Raw genomic sequence first — 19249 nt, 5'->3', positions numbered from 1 at the left:
TCGTCCTTGCACCGCTCATGCCAGGATGTAACTGCAATGTCACTGTTTCCCTGCAAGACAAATTCCTCAACATTTATCAAACTTGGAAGTGGAAGATGGGATTAATGACATCATATTCCCAGAACACTGTTTTTTTTTTTTTTTTTCTTGAAGATGTTGTGGCTTTTCACTTGCTGTGCTGCACACCTTAATAGATTTTTTTTTTTTTTAATTTAGACTTTGGCCGGAGCCATATCACTCTGTCTCACCGTTACACTGCAAAAACTCAAAATCTTACCAAGATTATTTGTCTTATTTCAAGTAAAAATGTCTTATTTCTAGTCAAAATATCTCATTACACTAAAAATAAGACATGATCACCTCAGAAGTTACTCCATTTTGCCAATGGAACAAGCAAATTTTTACTTGTGACACAAGTGAATAAGTAAAAATTTGCTTGTTCCATTGGCAAAATTTGTTTCTTGTTTCAAGCTAATTTTCACTTGTTTCAAGTAAATTTTCACTTGAATCATGTGAAAATTGTCTAAAGACAAGTCATTTCTGGACTGATCATGTCTTATTTTAAGTGTAATGAGATATTTTGACTAGAAATAAGACATTTTTACTTGAAATAATCTTGGTAAGATTTGGACTTTTTGCAGTGTAGCCAACGTTTGCATGTAATTACAGACTACATCACACCGCACCGCTGGGCGCCTTCCTATTTTAAACTGGTAACTGTAATGAATATAGTTGCCGGGGTGTGAGTGCACCGTCAGCTCAGTGCAGCCAGCTGAGACTCGCTCCAGCACCGCCGCTCTCAACTGGGTCATGAAGGGAAAAAGCTCGGGATGAAACGGCTTTCTCTTAATAAAGAAATAACAAAACAGCCAGCCACTCAGTTATGCATGACGCAAGGAGCCCGGATGGTGTTTACTATGCTGCGCTGTTTGTACACAAGCGCCTGAGCAAGCGGTTTCTCTCATATTTGAGACAAAGGATCATTACATAACAAGGGACCATACTGTTTGCAGGGCGCACACTTATTCCCTCAGCACGGTGTTCTAGGCAGACCTGTGCTGTGTAGTAGGCCTCTGTGTACTTCATGATACTTTATTATTTACATTTTGTTTATAATGACTTGTTTTGCTTTCAGCACCAGAGCGCTGAACATACATTAAACACGAGAAAGTGCAAGAAGAATACGCATGTGGACCTCCGTTTAGCATCGTTCTCCGTGACTGACAACTCCTCTGATAGCGTCTGAAGTCCCGGTTCAGCCGCCTGCACGCCGCCGCGGCTTCAAGGAACATGAAACAGCGCTGAAATCACGCTAAACGCGTCAAAAAAGATTTGCTCTAAATGAGATGCAGGACGACATCGCAGATTAGGACTGTTGCGTTTTTTACGGCGTGACTGACAGAAAACTTCATTAGCAAAGCTGCCCATGGAGGATTGATCGGTGGGAGAGCCGTGTGGCATATATATGATTTTAAAGGCAGCGACAAGGGTTGAGTGAATGATTTTATTGTCACTGCAGGCTGCGCTAACGTCTGAGAAAACCCTCATTTGTTTTCCCCGTAAAAATAACAGTAATTACAGCAATAATGTTAAGACTGCTATTACTGTCTGCTATTTATCATCTGTATATACTGTATATTTCTTCTAAATTTGCACATTGACCTACATCTATGCACATTTTATACACCTATGCACACGGTTTTTTGCACATTGTTTTTTGCACACTGTTGTACCTAGATCTCTAGTGTGCTGTACTTAGATCTTATTCTTTATTTTTTATTTATTTAATCTTGTAATCTGTGGATACTGCTGAAAAACTGTGAATTTCCTTCGGGATGAATAAAGTATCTATCTATCTATCTATCTAAGACGAAGACCAAGAAGAAGCTCACTGAAGTGAACCGGTGAACAGTGACGTTTAGCCCCCAGAGGCTCATGGGTAATTAATGAGGGGGGATGTTTTGGTAGTGCTCTATTTAATAGCACAGCAAATACCTGATATGTAGGAAGTAATTATGTAGGAACGACTAATTGCTCGTAAATATTGTCTCAGGTTGGAAAAACACACCGATATCTGTGTGTTGGGAGGAAAATCGGCCAACAGGCACATGTGGCAGCGATGAGTCGTGATACTAAGTAAACTAAATAAAGTGTGTTGTGCTCTTGTCAATTCAACAATATCATCTTAATAACTGTATTGCTCGTGGGTAAAGTTAATGGCAGTTGTTTTGCCATATTAGACTGTTTATTGGTTTATTGGATTAGCTGCAGCTTATGCTTCAGCTACTCTTCCTAATAGGTGTGCATGTGTGTGTGTGTGTGTGTGTGTGTGTGAGTGAATAGGCAGAGTAGCATCCAGTGCATGTCTTCATTAAACCTCTTTAGTTACCGCATGCAAAGATATGTTTATGTGTGTATATATGTATAATAAAAATCAGTCAGCTGTTATTGGACAGTTTGTTGACTCCCAAATATCCATATCATTATTGGCCTGAAAATGCAGGTTTAATTTAGACTTACCAGTCTTTAGAATCAGAATCAAAGATACTTTATTGACCCGTGAGGGGAAACCGGGTCGGTTGCAGATGCTCAAACTCTCAAGAAAAGAATGCAATTTTAAGAAACACAAAGAAATACAAAATATAAAAATATGTGCCTTACAAATTTTTAAAAAACTCTGTGCGTTGCTTATGTATAAGTTGTATCAAAAGTAAGTCTTGTTAGCCTCATAGTGTAACCAGCAGCTGGATAAACAATTTGATGCTTATTTTTGCATCACTGAGCAATGAAAACAGTAGATTTAGTTTTGTGATGCCAGCAGTCATTTGGATTACTTCTCTAAAGTCGAGATTGTTTTGCTGACTGGCTTTGAGAACTGACTGGGAGTTATGATTACTCACTCGTCGGGTTGTCATGATAGCAGAAATGCAGCAGTCGATACCAATACCGCAGAATTTCCACGATTCGCGATACCCGAGCGGAAAAAAAATCCCATTTACTTCAACATACACTCCTTTATTACAATCTGTTGAACGCTCAAGTATTTAAAACAGGCCATAACTCAACTGTGCTTAAATGACAACTGTTTAGATTGCGCAGAATTTCAATTGCAGCATCCAGACATGGGAGAAATATGGAGATAACAACAACATAACATAATTACAAAAAGAAACAATGATTTAATGGGAAACTTCAATGGCGCTGTTTACATAGTTGGCATTTTTTATTTTATTTTATTAACATCCCCTGAGCATCCGTCTCGAACGCAAAATGTGCGACTGTCCATCTTTCACGTGTGTTTGTCTCCTCTTTGTCACACACTTGAACAAGCATAAATCGTATATTTACCGCCCCCTGTCAGTTCTGGAAGAACATGTTACGGCCCGCTGAAGGCTCAATCTAAAGAAATACAAAATCCAAATAAATATACCAGGGAATAATGGGTACTGACGTAGTTTTGGACTATTGGCGTCGACTTGGAGTCTCAGTTCTCGTGACAAATCTACTCACCAGATATGAAATCATCTAAGCGGATCCTGCACTGATTATTGCCTGCTTTCACTGCAAAAAGTCAGAATCTTACCAAGATTATTTGTCTTATTTCAAGTAAAAATGTCTTATTTCTAGTCAAAATATCTCATTACACTTGAAATAAGACATGATCAGCTCAGAAATTACTTGTCTTTAGACAATTTTCACTTGTTTCAACTTGTTTCAAGTGAAAATCTACTTGAAACAAGTGAAAATTAGCTTCAAACAGGAAACAAATTTTGCCAATAGAACGAGCAAATTTTTACTTGTTCACTTGTGTCCCAAGTAAAAATTTGCTTGTTCCATTGGCAAAATTTGTTTCTTGTTTCAAGCTAATTTTCACTTGTTTCAAGACATTTTTACTTGAAATAAGACATTTTTACTTGAAATAAGACAAATAATCTTGGTAAGATTTTGACTTTTTGCAGTGTTGACTTGTTTGCAACGGATTGAGGTATAGTCATGATCTTTTCTTCTGACTGATTTTTGGATGGTTTCCCTCTCTATTGTTGTTCCCGTCTTATCTCTGACCACGGTGTCGGGGCGGTTTTGCCGGAGTCGTGTCTCCCAACGTGGCGTGCTCCTGGCCGCCTCCGCAAAGCCTGTACACAACATTACAGGTCTGGTGACTGACAGACAACCTAACACGAATAAAACTACTCGTCTGGCGCGGTGATTCATTTGTGAGCTGGCAAGTGTGGCACGCAGGTAATTTACTCACTCAGCTCCTCGGTGGAGCAGCTGCTTGCCGTTGAAGCCTTTTCTGGGGGCGTCTCACAGGACGGCCATGTCACTTTGATTAGGAACCCAGTCGTTCACCATTTCCAGATAACCTGCAATCCTCAGTCACAGTAATTGTGACCGTTTGTGGACAGACTTGGAAGGGAGATTAATGTGTGGACCCCGAGGTACAGTGTTGCAGCAATACAGGTGTGTGTGTGGTGGCTGGATGTTTGTGCTTGAGTGGGTGTGTGTGAGAGAGAGAGAGAGCAAAAGAAACCGAGGAGGAGAAGAAGAAGAAGAGAGATATAATATTAATAGAGAGAGAAACAGCGCAAGAAAGGCGAGGGACAGGCGGAGAGAATACGAGGAAAAAAAAATGTATGTGAGAGAGAGAAATAGAGCGCGAGAAGAATCGAGAGACAGAAAAATGGAGAGGGGAAGGGAAGCCATTAGTAAAGCTCCCATTAGACGTCAGGAGAAGCGTGGCATTTTCTGCAGTGCTGCTGCTGTGGAGGCTTGGCTCCGGCTACACACAAAAAAAAAAAAAAACACCAAGTCGGTTTAACGGTTCCGGCGAGAAGACTTGATTCTGATTGTCAGCGTCGAGTGGGATGAAATTAAAACGGACTGAATGTCCCGTGGAGCAGCTAATTGTGTTCAGTTGGTTTGAAAGTGTAACATCATTGTGGCCAAGGATGAACATGACCCCCCCCCTGCTCTGTGCAGCAATTAGAGATTTGACTACTTGCCGGGGAGAGTAATGTGATCAGAAATCATAATCCATGTTTAGCAAAGGGGTGCGGCGGGGGAATAAACTACTGTGAAGTAAGTGGCTTGTGGCGCCTAATGAGCGGGGCTTACTTCACTGTGACTGATGGCCTCTCGGTCGCCACTGTGGATTGCCATTTTTTCCCCACCGCCTCATGTCTGAGTTTCTCCCGCTGGTAAATCCTATCACCGAGTTTGCCGCTGCTGTCGGTGCTATTGTCTGTGGCCGCAATGAATCACTTCCAGGCCTCTCTTTCCTCTGACAGATAGCGCTGCCTGCTGCTAAGACCCCCTGTCCGCTAACAGACTCAGCGTGAGCCCGGGCACGGCGAGCGAGAGAGCGAGCGAGCGAGCGAGCACGCCGCAGCCCTCCTGAGAAACAGGAGTTTGACTTCCAGTTTTATTTTTATCCCCCCCGCCGCAGCCGGTGCGAGGCTCAAGTCCGGTGTCACGGCGAGTTAAAATTAGGATATCAATAAAGAGCGCAATATAACACGCCGTAGTAGCTTTGCAGTCGCATCACGGGTCTGGCCGACCACACAGCCGGTGTCATCCTGGAGGCTCACTGGAGATCTGGCGGCTAAAAACAGAACAGCCAGATATTATTGTGATGCGAACGTGGATTTATACTATTTTCAACTCATTTGGGGAGTCAAAATCCATATAATTAAAAATATCACAGATATGCTTGGCTTCTCAGGCTCCCTAAATGTCTCATTTTTACTCATTGCCAGTTAATTAAGCATTCAGACTTGGCGATATATCAATATCTTATCAAGATTTTGATATGAAACTATGTATTGTCTGGGATTTCAGATATTCTTATATCATGATATGACATAAGTGATGTCTTTTGCTGGTTTAATGGCTGATTTACAATAAAGAAATACATTGTTTTAGCTATTTTATTTGCCTCTACCTGCTTGGTTGCGATTTCCACTTTACTAACGACTGGGTAACATGTTACACTAAGAGTACAACAATTAACGTTAGTTAATGCCGTAATAAACATTAAGTAACAGGTAATAAACATTAAGTAACAGTTAACTAACCGTTAACTAATGCTGTTCATGCTAAGGTATTAATTTATATGTTATTTAAGGGTTATTGTAGATATTATTAACATTAGTAAATGCCATAACAATCATTAACTAACAGTTAATTAACCATTACGGCATTAACTAACGTTAACTAATGTTAATTGTTGTTCTCTTGTTGTAAAGTGTGCACCGATACTCATTCTTACAATATTGTCACAATATCCATAATCAAGATATTTGGTCAAAGATGTTGTGATGTTTGATTTTGTCCATATTGCCCCAAGTTAGCATTATAAATAAATGAAATAGATTAAATTCCAGATGTATTGTCTTTAGTCCGTGCCCCGCCACTCGTTATTCCTCGAGGTACTTGAGATGAGAGCCTGAGAGGTCGGCGCCCCGGCTCGCTCATCCTCACCATGCAGCAGTGGCTTGGCTGTGTTAGCTGGTTAACCAGCCAGCAGGCAAAGCTGGCAAAGCAGCCCATCTAAATGTTAATGCGCAGCTACTAGCCACTGCTAATGCCAGCCTCACACTCCCTCATGAGTAATTCATACGGATTTACGACAAGAGCGGTGCAGGGGAGACACGCTGACATTATCTAAACACAACAACACACATGGCAGCGCGACCGGGAAACATCCAAAAACGGGAGATAAATTCAATTCTGATGAAAAGGCCACATCAAACTGCCCCCCAGCAGGATGCCCGAGTCACATGTTCCTAGTGCAGAATAAATCCAGTTTTTAGTTTTCCACGAGCTTGAGCGAAACACATTCCACTGCATCGATCAAAAAAAACTTGGCATAAGAATTGATTAGAAATTTGTTGATATAATAATCAAGAAATTTTCATGTATTTCTCAATCCAAATTATATTATTATTACTCTGCTGGGTCCCATCAATTTGTTACAGTCTATTACAAACGCACACATATGCAAATAGGATGGAATGCATTTATGACTGTGTACGGACAATATGTTGTTTTCCCAGGGTTGTTTTATAGCCGACTATGACAGCATGTCTCTGGGAGGGGTGGGTGTCGACTGTTGGGGCGTGTACAGTGTGTTCGTATATTGGATTTCCGCATGGGCACACACATATGTTTTATATGCACATTTTAGATTACAGGTGGTGCAGCGTCAGGTGCGGAGAGCAGCCTCCTCATCTGCACTACAGTGGCCGCGCAGCTCCTGACTCCCGCCTTAGCATTCCAGTCACCCGTGGGCTAGGTGCGTCTCTGTCAGAAATGTCAGGAGGTAGAGTCAACTGAGCGGTGGTGTTGCTTTATACTGTCAGTCAGCAGTGACAACAGCCCCTCAGTTTTCTCTTTTTACCAGAGGTGTTTGATCCAGGGTCCTTCTGGACGCATGTCACGGCCTGTATAAGCAGTGGGAAACTCATGACGGAAGACAACAGTGTGGTGTGCGCACTGCCCTCTGCGGAAACCCTATTAAGGAACCAGGAGAGGAGGCGGCGCCTGCCCGTCAGCAGATAAACAAAACCCAGGGTCAAGTGAGATGTATACCGATTAGTTAACAACAAAATTTTTCCAAGGCGATACATGCACTGCAAAAAGTCAAAATCTTACCAAGATTATTTGTCTTATTTCAAGAAAAAATGTCTTATTTCTAGTCAAAATATCTCATTACACTTAAAATAAGACACGATCAGCTCAGAAATAACTTGTCTTTAGACAGTTTTCACCTGTTTCAAGTGAAAATTTACTTGAAACAAGTGAAAATCAGCTTGAAACAAGAAACAAATTTTGCCAATGGAACAAGCAAATTTTTACTTGTGACACAAGTGAACAAGTCAAAATTTGCTTGTTCCATTGGCAAAGATATTTTGCCAATAGTGTAATGAGATATTTTGACTAGAAATAAGACATTTTTACTTGAAATAAGACAAATAATCTTGACTTTTTGCAGTGTGATGATGTGCCTTCAAATGCTTTTCATAGCTTTATAGCCAGAAAGCTCTTGAGCAGAGCAGGTGATGCTCAGCGGCTCTCGCTTGGAGGCAAAACACAGAAACCTGCACCCAGATCAGTGAGCGATGTCATGAACTTTTAACCCCGTTTTGCGCAGACAGAAAGACGTCGCGTCCGCAGAACGTTGGGGATGACTGATGCAACCGCCGCTTCAAAACGATCTGGAGTCTGCCCGCTTTGCGCCGAGACAGTGATTGATTGCTAAAGTGCTCTCTTCTCTCGCTCTCTGTCTTCTTTCCCACAGGAGGTTGTGATGGTGAGGATGAGTTCTGAGCCCAGGGCTTTGCAACGGTGTGAAGATGGAGTCCTGACCCCAGGTGGCTCTTCCACCTTATAATCCTCACCCGATTCACTGTGAGTATTGCACCCAGCTGTCTGTGCAGCCGCCACAAAGACATCAGTGCGATTGTAAAGACCGCGTCAGGCCATGAAAGAATTCGCAAATGCCACGGTTCAAAGTGAGAGCTTATGGCGGGCTCTTATGATTTGGAAACAAAGGGCCACTATAGCAAAAACCCAGGCAAAAAAAAAAAAAAAATGGAAAAAATCTTGAGAAGGACCACAGAGAGAGGAAACCCCTTCTTGTCCAGACAGGAAGGTGTGCAACAGGGAGGTGGGGCTCACCTGGGAGGAGGACAGTCACACTCACATAAGGCATTCATACCCAAGCATATGACACACACACACACAGAAAATGAGCATGGAAAGGAGAACATTAGCTGGGTACTGAATAAATCAGAGAGTAGACTGAATGAATGCATTAATGCAGCAAAAGCTAATGGCATTAAACTTTACTTAAGCTGGGAAAGTTTGCCTCTTTTTCAATTTCAGCCACATTTATGTTCATTTCTGATCACGCAGTCACACACATTCATTATCTGCCTGCTGTTCTGTATGACCAACATGCTCGACTGACGCTTGGCAGTAATTGATGAGGGAGATGAAAGCATAAAGACAGAAATATAGCTGTCCGTTGTGTCTATGGCGGCGCGAGGATTTTATGATTCTCTGTCGGCGGTTTTGTAAAAAATCAGCTGGAAGCACATGGGAGGAAATACAAAGCAGATCGAGCAGACCAATCACACGTTTTGCATCGAGACACACCCGCGGTTACATTTTTGGAGTCGCGCGCGTAATCTCATAACCTCAGCAGCTGTTGGTCTTTTTAATAAGTTATGTTATAGCCTATAAAAGGCCACGGCGGCTTTAAATTTATCGGTTATAGACAGGAGCCTGTTTTGTTTTATGGTCCGTCCTCTTGATTCCTGATGATTCCTGTCGCACCGGAAATGAGCCGCCTCTCCTCTTGTCTGTCAAACGGCATCACAGCCTATAGGATTATGACGGGAAACAACATTTAATGTGAGATCATTAACTAGCGGACAAATTAATTAACCCTCCTGTTATGTTCAAATTTACTAGCATCTTTTATGTTTGGGGTCAATTTGACCCCAGCAGTTTAAACCTCCACAAAATTATTATAACTAAAATTGTTACCAAAGTTTATGTGTCAAGTACTTTATGTTTCTTTGTTGGTGACCTAAATAGCCCTTTAAATAATACACAACCCCCCACCCCCACTTATACATCCAGTATTCCTATTACGCGACAATGGAAAAATATTCAAATCACCATAAAATTTCACTGATTGATCTAAAATTGGAAAGAAATATTCATTTTTGGTGTTTTAATGGCTTTATATTATTTCTAAGTACAGATTTTTGTTATTTATAACCGATGCGTTACAAAGTTTGTACAGGACATTGAAAACATATCATCATGTGAATTTCATGTTTACCCGGTAGTACCCATTACATTAGGAAAACTCATTAAATATGAAGCAAATATATATATACACTACTCACAAAAAGTTAGGGATATTTGGCTTTTGGGTGAAATTTATGGAAAATGTAAAAAGTTCACGCTACAGTGATATTATATCATGAAAGTAGGGCATTTAAGTAGAAGCATACACTGGTGATTTCCTCATCTCAAACAATTTCTTGAAACAAAAGCCAACAACAGTGGTGGATATACCACAACAAAAAATGTCAGTGTCAATAACTTGTCATGTGCCCTTGAGCATCAATTACAGCTTGACAACGACGTCTCATGCTGTTCACAAGTCGACTTATTGTCTGCTGAGGCATGGCAACCCACTCTTCTTGAAGGGCGGCCCTCAGGACATTGAGGTTCTGGGGTACAGAGCTCCGAGCCTCTACACGGCCACTCAGCTGATCCCATAGGTTTTCTATGGGATTCAGGTCTGGAGAAAGTGCAGGCCACTCCATCTGAGGTACCCCAGTCTCCAGCAGCCGTTCCCTAATGATACGACCTCGATGAGCTGGAGCATCAAACACCTGATGTGAATTTTGCCGTTAAACTCCTTGTTAGAGAACAGCAACTTGTGCAAAAAGTACTGAAACACTGAACAGTTGGACATGTGCATTCAAAAGTTTACAGAAGGTCACATTAAGTTCACCTGTAAAGGTTATAATGCATTTTAGGTTCATCCTGAAATTTCACCCGAAAGCTGAATATCCCTAACTTTTTGTGAGTAGTGTATATATATATGTTAGTCATTTATTTAGAGACATTAAACATTGAATGGGGTCAAATTGACCCCAAACATAATATGAGAGTTAAAGCTTGTTGGCTCCAGTTGGGCTCAGGCCGGGAAAAAGCCATTGTCTTTCACATTAGGGTTAGGTTGGGACAGAGCTTTTTTTTAGGTAAACATTGGGTTAGATATGACAGTGTTGGCCTGAGTTAAACCTTGAACCTTAAGTTCATCTTTCACCGCCAGGCACAGAGATCCAAACCAATCACAACCATCCACATGCCTGCTTTTCTATATCATTCAGGCTAATGCTTCCCCTCATATACTCGGGATTATACTGTTTTAAATCAAAGTACAATGTTTTCAAGCCTCGTGGCTGAGAATGGCTGGCGGTATTGTTAGGATGAAGCACACAGCTTATCCATAAAGGTTAGTAAGGGCCGGAACAATACAGAGCAGAGTGAAATATAAATATAAATAGCACAGATCCCCGTCCTCATGGATGTGGCCACCGGGAGTAACGTCCTTTTTAATTCAGCTTCTGTTTTTGTCATTTAAAATGGCTTTCCAGGAGGTGTTTCGTATAATCTGGCTGCTTTAGAGTCAGAATCACCGGGGATCGGATTTGGTTAAGATTAATATTTCAGCGATGGGCAGCACAGGCACACTTTGTCCCTAGAAAATCGACTTGTGAGGGCTCTTTTTTTGGGATGTTTGCTCGGTGACCCCAAAATGTCAGCCCAGAATTGTCTTGCGAGGCTGACATGCAGGGGACAAGCAGGAACTAAACAAAAGAGGAATGTCCTGTTGCAGCGGAAGTGTCTACACTGCAGAAATGCCCGTCTTAACAAGCTGCCACAAACATCTTACTTTTTCTTAAAATAAGCGATACACTCTTGCCTGGGGAGCGAGGCAGATCTCCCTGGCTCCCAATGCAAATCAAGGTTTCCAGAAGTTCACGAAGCGAGTGACGTTATCGCCGCTCCCATGGCGTAATCTCTCTCCTTTCATGATTTTATCACTTGTTTCAACAAAGTAAAAAGTGCAATTGTGTTTTTTAAAAACTTTTTTTGAAGACTCAGGTGTTTCTCGGCACTGTACCTATTACATACTTTGTTGAGATAGATTTTTATTTTTTTTTTTGCACACTGCAAAAACTCAAAATCTTACCAAGAATATTTGTCTTATATCAAGTCAAAATGTCTTATTTCTAGTCAAAATATCTCATTACACTTAAAATAAGACATGATCACCTAAGAAATAACTTGTTTTTAGACAATTTTCACTTGTTCCACTGGCAAATTTTGCCAATGAAACAAGCTAATTTTCACTTGTTTCAGGTGAATTTTCACTTGAAACAAGTGAAATTGTCTGAGGTGAATTAGTTCTGAGGTGATCATATTGTATTTTAAGTGTAATGAGATATTTTGACTAGAAATAAGACATTTTGACTTGAAATAAGACAAATATTCCTGGTAAGATTTTGAGTTTTTGCAGTGTATTACCTCGTTTTTGCCCCAAAGTGACCTGCTTGAGACAGTAACAAAAGCAAAGAGAGACCGCTCGCTTCAAGGATGGTGTCAAATAATGTCTTGTGACATTTAGAGCACAGCGGTGTCAGGACAGTGTAAATCTCTTAAATCTCCCTTCATTTTGTGCAGATCAGAGTTTTGTCCTCAGAATTCATGTTGGCAAGGCTAGTGGTCTTAAGAATGAGCTAAATCGTGAGAATAAAGAGGAGTTTGCACTTTAATTACGCCTATTCTTCGTAGGAAACAGATCCTCGTCCCGTCTTGTCCCGTCTCTGCTGCTGTGGGACAGAAAGCAAAACGTTTCCCAAAAGTCAGTCTGCAAGACATACAATGAAAAAAAGTAAAAGAGTCTGTCCATTCAGGTAGTTTCTGTGTGATCTGGCGAGGTTTCCAGTCTGCCATGATTGCCCCTGCCTCCCGGCGCCACAATACGATGCAGCTGGACGAGTGCTGTAACTCAAACTCACATGTGGAAAACCAGCAGCAGCAACTCTTCCCAGAAACACTGGGACACACACCCGGCATAATCCACAGGCCTCGGGGTCCAGGATTTTCTTTGGGAACTATTTCCTGCCGAAGAACACCGGCAAACTGCATCTCTCCGAGTGAGACTGCCCTCCCTCGGGGTGGATAGATTCAGTTTGCTGGTGTTCCTCTGCAGGAAATAGTTTCCATCGAACACAAATGCACAAATGTCTAAACCAGCCAGGTCTATTGTATTTGGGAGCCACATTGCATCACACCGAGAGTCTCTTTCTTTTAAAGGAACAGTCCAAAGTTTTGAGGCAAGATGTTTGATACCATTTTCACCTCTGTACGTCCAGTGGTTCAGTTTCTATGGGTAGTTTGTTTGTGTTAGCTTAGCAAAAAGACTGGAAGTCTATGGGAATCGTGTTGGGAGAAGTCAATTTGTGCTGGATCTTCCTGTACCTTCAACAGTGCATGGATCACTGCAATAGATCCATCCAACTTCCCCTAAAACGTCTCCAGATTTCTAAAAAAAAGATTCCAGAGATGTATTTCTAATGCGCATGATCCACTGTGTAAACAAGCTAGCTCCAGAGTTGCTGTAAGGTTTATTTTTTCCACTTTTCTATGGGGCAAGGCTAACAACTCCCATAGACTTCAAGTCTTTATGCTAAGCTAACACAAAATGCTACCCACGAGAACCGAACCACTGGAGAGGTGAAAATGGTATCGAACGTCTCGTCTCACTCTGGATGAGTTGGAAAGGGGGTGTTTTGCCCAAAATGTTGGAGTATCCCTTTAAAGCCAAACATGAAAGCCATAGCAAATGGTGGATAAAAGGTTTTCTGTGTCACCGGCCTTTCACCGACACTGTGAAACGGAGGTGTAATATTTATGCACCGCCTGAATCGGGCAAAATTAAGGCCACATGATTATTACACTGCAAAAACGCAAAATCTTACCAAGATTATTTGTCTTATTTCAAGTCAAAAATGTCTTATTTCTAGTCAAAATATCTCATTACACTTAATATAAGACATGATCACCTCAGAAGTAAATTGTTTTTAGACAATTTTCACTTGTTTCAAGTGAAAATTCACTTGAAACAAGTGAAAATTTGCTTGTTTTATTGGCAAAATTTGCCAGTGGAAAAAGTGAAAATTCACTTGAAATAAGTGAAAATTAGCTAGAAACAAGAAACAAATTTTGCCAATGAAACAAGCAAATTTTCACTTGTTTCAAGCTAATTTTCACTTGAAACAAGAGACAATTGTCTAAAAGCAAGTTACTTCTGAGGTTATCATGTCTTATTTTAAGCGTAATGAGATATTTTGACTAGTAATAAGACATTTTTGACTTGAAATAAGACAAATAATCTTGGTAAGATTTTGAGTTTTTGCAGTGTATAAGGAAAACGAGCGCTCGTCGGCTCTTGTTTCTGCGTGTGCCGTCCTGTTTAGCTGTTTCTGCACCAGCTCAAGCCGGATGATTACACTGCAAAAACTCAAAATCTTACCAAGATTATTTGTCTTATTTCAAGTCAAAAATGTCTTATTACTAGTCAAAATATCTCATTACACTTAAAATAAGACATGATCACCTCAGAAGTAACTTGTTTTTAGACGATTGTCTCTTGTTTCAAGTGAAAATTTGCTTGTTTCATTGGCAAAATGTGTTTCTTGTTTCTAGCTAATTTTCACTTATTTCAAGTGAATTTTCACTTTTTTCACTGGCAAATTTTGCCAATGAAACAAGCAAATTTTCACTTGTTTCAAGCAAATTTCACTTGAAACAAGCGAAAATTGTCTAAAAACAAGTTACTTCTGAGGTGATCATGTCTTATTTTAAGTGTAATGAGGTTGAGAATGAGAATGTAATGAAGATTTTGCGTTTTTGCAGTGTACGGTGACTCAGCTCGTACGTGCGGCGCGTCGCTCAGGATGCACGATCCTGCTGCAGGAGACGGCCCGCGGAAGAACGCTTCCATTAGGTTGCCATTAGTTGAAATATTATGCGAAGGGAATGGGAATGTATACCCAGACAATGTATAAATGTGAGACGGTGAATGTGGAATGTGTATTAGAGCCGGCGATAATTCAAGTGGTGAGCAAAACAAGAAGCTCTTACCTCCTGTTGAATTTTTCATTGTAGTACGGGGGCATTTAAGTACCTAATCTGGGGGAGCCTGATCATCAAAGAGGAAGACTGACACCGAGGAAGGTTTTATTCAAGATGGGAAAGAGCAGACCCCCCCCCCTCGTAGCCATCAGAGTGGAATGAAAAGTGAGGTGACAAAAACAAAGAGGGTAATTGACATTGTCCTGCCTGAGTTTAACAAGCTTGTGTCATTGCTGCTATTAGCACCAGCAGACTTTGGATGCTCGTGAAGAAAATAGCTCTGCATTCGTCCCCCCCTCCCCTCCATCTTTCCTTTTTTTGGGAGGTGGTGGTGATGGTGGGGAGGGTGAATCCCTTTGAAAATGGTTTTCCCTATTCAACACGGCGTGTAACACAAAAGCTATTAAACCCTTCCATCAAATTCATTATCTTTCATCTCTTTTAATTGACTTATAAAAAAGGCTGTGAATCCTTCATCTTGATAACCTGGAGCTAATGAGCTTTGCAGGTGTACCACAGTGTAATTATTGAAAGTAGGTTATTAAACATTTTCGTGCGGCAGCGATTTTCTGTCAGAACGGATTACCTCCATTTCTGTGTGAAGCTCCCCCGTCTCTCTCTCTCTCGCGGCGGCGGCGGTGGCCTCCCGCTGCGCCGCGGCGTATTAGCGCCCGGGTCTTGCTTTCTAACCATACTGTGCCATCGGAAATTTCACCTCCCCTTGTTTCCGTGTGTGATGAACCGGCGTTAAAAGTCCTCATTCATTACCGCTCTGCATTTCATTTCCCTCCCCGTCGAAACACCGTTGCTGCACTGCGACTTCACATACCGCTGATTTGTGCGATTACAGATATTTTTAGACGGTAGAAATATTTCTGTTTGAGCTCTCAACGCCGCGCAGTGTGTGTGTCATGGGTAGTCTGACACTGTGAAGCGTCTTTGTAAACACTGAGGCCAGTGTTTTTTTTCCACCTCCAGGTCAAATTCTTCATTTAGCATATGTCAGCCGGTCAGATAAATACAGAATCAGAGCTTTACTTGTGCTGTATCCATGTCTGCTTTGTTGTCGACATCAGAGACACGTTAGGCTGAGATCATATGCCGCGCCGGGTTTGATCTCATTTTGTGCTTAGTTGCTCTCATGCGTGTGCAATATAGGTTTGACCAACATTATGCCTCCACATGCTGCTTTTTGATGGCAGGATTCATTGAATTATTGAGTGCGGGTTAAATATGAGCTTTGTTTTTATGAATATATATATATATCTTTCTTTTTCATCAGCAAGATCCTGCGTGTCATAAAATTACACACTGAAGGAATGCAACTAATGATTATTTCCAGCGTGGTGACGATTTTTTTCAATAAATATGTACAGCTTAGTCTATCAAGTGTAGGCGAAAAATTATAGATGCTCACAGGAAGTTAGCAGTGCCCATGTCTGACCGAGCATTCATTTTCATAATGGTATAATCAAAGAGAAGTGAGCTAATTGTACCATCTGAGTGAAGCTTTAACCAGCAGATGTTTGGGATTTTAACTTGAAAAATGGATGAAATCATTGATCAGTTATTGAAATTGAAATTAATGAAGTGTCTGTCAATCAACTAGGGCTCGGCGGTATATCAATACTGTATTGATATTGTGGTACTAATTAGTTATCATGTTTAATTTTGGATGTCGTGATATGATGTGACTGTTGTGTTTTCCTGGATTTAAAAGCTGCATTACAGTGAAAAAAAAATGCAGTTCTCTGAAATTATAGATTTACAAAGTGGACGGTGCAGCAGGTTCTGGAAGTATCCTCCCCATAGTTTTTCCACATTTGTAATTTTACTTATAAATATACCTCAGTATCACTCAACAACGACTCACGGGGGTCCTGTGGATAAATAAACCATACTATATAAAATGTTACGACTGTCACTTCTTAAATTTTTCAGCTTCATTTCTGAGAAATGGCATTCGGCATGTCAGAGTCACTCCCCATGAGCCTCATTAACTGTTACTATGGTGAAGAGGCCATCTCGAGCTGCAAAACCTCCTGGAATATGTTCAGTATAATATATTATAGCATCACAGATCAGTGGTTGTAATCGGGAAATAAAATACTGAGCCATATTTGCTGAAATCTGTGTTTTGTTTTGTTTTGTTTGTTTGTTTTTTTTGAGGCGGTGTGCTGTGGGACTCGTTGCTGATGCACTTTTGACTTTTCTTTTTTTTTTTTTTTTTCCAGTAAACCTGAATTATTTCAACTCAGGTCTTATTTGTTCATAGAAAAGATTCAACCACTTTCATCTCCATCCCAGTGCTGGAAATGTTCAAAGAGACCCTCATGAAATATAGCAGAAGGAGGAAATGAAAGTTTGTTTGTTTTTTTTTACTCGCAGAACCATGGTCACCAAATATAACCTCACCCAATTCTTTTAGTCTGTTTTTTGCCTCTACTATGGTTCTGATGATTGTTTATCAAAAATCTCATAAGTAAAGTCATCACAATATTGATATCGAGGTATTCAGACGAAGATAATGTGACGTTTGATGTGTCCAAATCGCCCAGCCCTACAATGCACCAATCGATTGATCATTGATTGTTTCACCGGTAACGCCAGTGCACCTGAAGGCATCATGGCTCCCCACTGAGCAGCTCCACTGGAACAGCTACAGGCCCCAGTTGTGATCGCGTCTGTAGTCGGTGTCGGCGTGGACGGATTTCCGCGCCCAGAGTTTTCCATTTCATCCCAGGCCTCACATGCGATGGAGCGTTTTTGATATTTCTATTTTTGAAACAACAAAAAACTAATGCCACATATAATGCGACGGGGATATGATCGCTCAACTGTTGCGAGACGGCTGAATATGCAGACGCGGCTGTCACAAAGCTGGTTTTGACGGGTCGGCGCTCGATGCTTGCATCCTATTTACATTCTGTAAATGATTCTGAGATCAGACCGCCGTGTCAGTGCATCTCATCGGCTTATTCTCCCAGACAGGATTTGCAGATATTGACATGAGGTCTGCCTGAGGTACTGTTCTGCACTGTGTGAATTCACCGACACAAAGCTGTTCAAAAATCCACCACCACAACACACACACACACACACACACACACACACACACACACACACTGCTCCCCTGTCTCCCCCGTTTCCCGAGGTACATCAGCGCCAGGGGAAAATGATGAGTAGCAAATCCCCTCCGAGGGCATCCTGTGGTCAAATTCAGATTCCATGAACTCAGGTGGGCCAGGGGTTATGAAGCTGGATAAACAGATTTGACATAAAAACCACCAACAATAACAACAGCAAAATCCAAAAAAAAAGCATTTCTATTTTTTATTCCTCACTTGTCCATGTTTTTTTTTTTTTTTTTTTTTTTTTTTAAGCTGTAGCACTTCGCCAAACTTTTCTTCAAAAAACTGGAAAAATCTGCCATTTTGGACAAGATAATCCCACTTGTTTCCAACGCTGTGTTGCATGTTTCTGACGGGAACAAGCATAAATATGTTGAAACAAGTCAGCACTGCAAAAACTCAAAATCTTACCAAGATTAAGACATTTTTGAATTGAAATAAGACAAATAATCTTGGTAAGATTTTGCGTTTTTGCAGTGAGAATAAGGCAGATTAGCCCACTAGGATGAAGAAAATGACGCTTGATTTGAGAAAATTCTAGAAGCAAGTTGAAACAAGTGGGATTATCACATCCTACACTGCAAAAACGCAAAATCTTACCAAGATTATTTCTTATTTCAAGTCAAAAATGTCTTATTTCTAGTCAAAATATCTCATTACACTTAAAATAAGACATGATCACCTCAGAAGTAACTTGTTTTTAGACAATTTTCACTTGTTTCAAGTGAAAATTCACTTGAAACAAGTGAAAATTTGATTTTTTTTTTTACTTGAAATAAGACAAATAATAATTTTTACCTTATCTGAAGAAAAACAAGATTTTAGCACCGAGTTTGTGGCTAAATAGGTTGACTACCTGTTTATTTAATTTATTTATTTATTTTTATTGCACTGGATTGCACCTACACAAGAACATGTTCCGAAAAGTGAAGCTCATTGCGAGTCGCCGTGGATAAAAGCTCGAGCTAAATACCTGAAATGCAGAATGTGTAAATTAGGTGTAGAGGTCGACACAGCGGGAGCCCGAGGTCCTTCCCATTCATCTCCTTCCCACCAGGCCGCCCGTGGAGACTAGTTACGGCGACGGCGGTGTTACAGGAATTGATCTCAGGAGGATTTTGCCTTCAGAGGAACCGATCGTTTCGCAATTTATCACCGCCGCACAGGAAGTTATTTCAGCCGAACGTCTAATTCAGCTAACTTAACTCTGAGCTGATCGAGGCCGCAGTGTTCATGTACAAGTGGGTGTAATCAGAGCCTTCAGTGTGTGTGTGTGTGTGTGTGTCCATTTGTATGTGCACATGTCTGCTTGCATGTCTCTTAAGTGTGTGCTAGTAGGTACTGCACTGTAGGCATGTGATAGCTAATTGAAAGGCCTGTGATTA

General features: G+C 41.0%; 1 protein-coding gene across 4 annotated transcripts in view; it reads left to right on the top strand.

The window, feature by feature from the left end:
- lrfn2b (leucine rich repeat and fibronectin type III domain containing 2b) overlaps positions 1–19249 on the top strand; it is a 143219-nt gene that overhangs the window by 65676 nt on the left and 58294 nt on the right. For all 4 annotated transcript variants that reach the window (XM_030047128.1, XM_030047129.1, XM_030047127.1 and 1 more), the window contains one exon: positions 8300–8409. The gene's annotated coding sequence lies outside the window, so the exon portion shown is untranslated. The remainder of the gene's footprint in view (positions 1–8299; positions 8410–19249) is intronic.

This window comes from Myripristis murdjan, chromosome 24 (assembly GCF_902150065.1).
Source record: "Myripristis murdjan chromosome 24, fMyrMur1.1, whole genome shotgun sequence".
NCBI classification, from domain to species: Eukaryota; Metazoa; Chordata; class Actinopteri; order Holocentriformes; family Holocentridae; genus Myripristis; species Myripristis murdjan.
Note: the sequence above shows the minus strand (reverse complement) of the source record. Positions and strands in the feature narration are given on the sequence as shown.